This window comes from Amborella trichopoda, chromosome 6, assembly GCF_054954075.1.
Source record: "Amborella trichopoda isolate Santa Cruz 75 chromosome 6, AtrichopodaSantaCruz75HAP2 v2.0, whole genome shotgun sequence".
NCBI lineage: Eukaryota > Viridiplantae > Streptophyta > Magnoliopsida > Amborellales > Amborellaceae > Amborella > Amborella trichopoda.
The window spans coordinates 36,762,978-36,766,197 of record NC_142341.1 but is presented as its reverse complement, the minus strand read 5'-3'; the positions used below and the strand labels follow the sequence as shown (position 1 = coordinate 36,766,197).

The 3,220-nt window shown below is 42.5% G+C and overlaps 1 pseudogene; it reads left to right on the top strand.

Moving 5' to 3' along the window:
- The first annotated feature begins 551 nt into the window (after positions 1-551).
- LOC110007336 (putative cysteine protease RD21B pseudogene) lies at positions 552-1,176 on the top strand (annotated as a pseudogene).
- Positions 1,177-3,220: the final 2,044 nt, after the last annotated feature.

The window sequence follows — 3,220 nt, the reverse complement described above, 5'->3', positions numbered from 1 at the left end:
TTTGCCAAATTAAGGAATGAGGAGTACAAAGTGACTGAGGAGTTATAGAAAGTCCCATAATAGTTTGAAGGAGAAGGATAAGTGGTTCGAGATATTCAAGAACAACTGGGCTTATGTCGAACAGCACAATGGATAGATACAATGAAACACATGTCAAACAGCACAATGAAACGAATGGCATGACATTCAAGCTCAGGTTGAACCAGTTTTGCCGATCTAAAGAATGAGGAGTACAAGGAGTGTGAGGAGATACAGAAAGTCCCATAATAGTTTGGAGGAGAAGGATAAGAGGTTCGAGATATTCAAGAACAACTGGGCTTATGTCGAACAGCACAATGAAATGACACAATGAAACAAATGGCATAACATTCAAGCTCAAGTTGAACCAGTTTGTTGATCTAACGAATGAGAAGTACAAGGCGAGTTACAGTTTGCCGATCTAACGAATGAGGAGCACAAGGCGAGTGACCAGGGACGCTTGTAAGAAACTACACTGCTATGCACGAGGTCTAGCTATTTGGCATGTGGTGTGAAACCTGTTGGCGACTGTGTACTGGAGGGAGATAGAGATTGTTACTCCTGTCAAGAACCAAGGAAACCGCGAGAGCTGTTGGGCTTTCAATACTGTTGTGACAGTAGAAGGGATAAACCAGATTATGACTAATGATTTGATTTCCCTTTCGGAGCAGGCTCTCATGGATTGTGACACTTCTTACAATAATGGATGCCATGGTAGCTACATAGATTATACATTCGAGTTCATATCAACAATGGTGGAATTCACATTGAAGAAGACTACTCATACAAGGCTAGAGTAGGTATGTGTGATCGAACCAGGAAGAACATGCATGTTGTGACCATCGATGGTTATGAGCACGTTCCCCCGAACGATGAGAAGGCACTAGAGAGGGCTATGGTGCACACTTCGGCGTCTTCATTAGAAGGTGTGGAGCCAAACACAACCATGATGTGACGGTGGTAGGATACGGAATAGAGAGTGGGGTGGACTGCTGGATAGTGAAGAACTCATGGGGGCAGAAGTGGGGCGAGTCGGGATTCATGAGGCTAGAAAGGAATATGGAGAGCTCAATCAGAAAGTGTGGGATAGCCATGCAGGCATCATACCCCATCTACACGAGCGTGAACCGTTCCAATACTTTGCTACCTCTCCTATGAAACCATACTTGGCCGTTGATGCAGCTTCTTTTTTCTAGGTAATTCAGTGGTGCAGACAAGCCCCAACTCATTTTTATCAATAGATTAGGGAATTAGCTTTTTGAAGGTGTTAGTGGGTAGTGTTTGCAGGATTGGAAATCACAATGTGGTAAGTAGGTACAGGGGTGCTAACACCCAGCCCTTTTCCGTGGGAGGGAATGAATAGCGCTTGAGCATTAACCACAATAGAATATTATTGAATATAATTTTTCCTTTATTGCTAATGTAAATTGCTAACTGTGGAAATTAGAAACCTACACTTAGTTTTTAGGAACAATATTTTCCTTCCTTTTATGTGTACCCATATTAAGAAGGTGGTTTATTACAGATGTTAGTTTCTATAATACTACACAACTTTGTAACCCTATAAATTGGTGCACTTGTTGATATCTTTGACAATCTCTGTAATACATCTTTCATGAGGGCTTAAGGCCCAAATATATAGAAATACAGTTTTTCACATGGTATCAGAGGTAGATCTGTTTCAATCTATTGTTCGTAAAATCCCATCGAGTTGTTACAAGAATCTCATTGACCGTGAGACCCTTCATTCTATATTTTTCCATTATCAGTCAATTCCCCAGCGCACTTGTCCAGCCATCAAATCCCCATACCCCTTAGCATGCTCCTCATCATCGCAGTCAATTTCATGATCGTCGTAGTCTAACAGATACCCTAATGGCCACGAGGACGAGAGTCTCGACAGCTCAAGCAACCCATGATCACCACCCTTAACCCGCCACATCAGATGATCCACCCTTACATCTACATCCCTGAGCTTTTGGGCACCCTTGGTCTTGTCCCTTCACTTAGTAACATGGAGATGATGGCACCCTGTGCACCTTGGCCTGCCATACTTTCCGGTGAACCTTGACTGGTTTGTGGGCTTTTGCGGCTCTTTCCGAAGATATTGGGCATCAACATCAGAAATTACGAACATATATGTTTCTCTCTCTACTTTGTTCTCTCCCTACTCTCTGTTTCTCTTAATATTCTCTATCTTCCTATTGTTGGTAGGAAGGAGCTAGCAGCAAGCTTGCCTGCAACACTATAAGATCTTCATCTAAGGGAGCCCTGTACCATTCATAATCTCTCTCTATCTTCTCAGACTTCTCTTCCTAATCTTTGTGTGGATGGATCAAAATGGCACCTAGTTCACAAAGAAGAGGCTCCCAATCTACAATTACGAAACTAGAAAGCGCAAAAAAATCAAGCAATCAAACTGCCGATTTCTCTTGGGATGATTTGAACCAAGGCTTCTCGACCTGCTCAAGGCATCTGCCCCTGAAAGTTCCTCAGCCACCCAGATCTCCCTCAATCGACCGCATGTGTTCCATTGTAGATGGTGCACTTATTCTCTCTTCAACTGCTCTCTCTCGCTGCTCTTTACCTCTCTCTTGCTGCTCTCAACTCTCTCTCTACAGATCTCTATTCTGTGCTCTCTCTCTCTACTGATCTACGCTCTCTTTATTCTCTGCTCTCTCTCTCTCTCTCTCTCTCTCTCTCTCTAACCTGCTCAGTTAAAAGTCATTGCTTTTCTAGGGTTCTTCGAGTTCTTCAGATCTCAAGTCCGGGATTTGCTTTTTAATAGTTGAGTCTTAGTTGATTGGTCGAGTCTTTGGAGTTTAATCAAGTTGGTTGAAAGTTTGGGCTACAATTATGCACACAATTTCAATGTGAGGGGTGGAAGTCTATTTCTCTCTTTCATATCTTCCGTATATTGTTGGTCCCCTTTTTTTTTTCTTTTTCTTTTATGGTATTGGGGTTCTTCTTCCCCATTCCTGGGTGCATTGTCCTTAAACTCTACAACTTGAGATTGGGTTTTCTTTCCTTTTCGTACTGTCTCATTTTTCATTTCTGGTTATTCTATTTACATGAGTGTTTCATGGGGAGGATTGGGTTTTCTGCTGCTGATCTTGTTTTCGATTGATTTGGGTTGTTGATCATGCCGATGAAGGACTCAGATTCAACGTGAAATGGACAGAGGGGCTCATCCTCCTTTGGT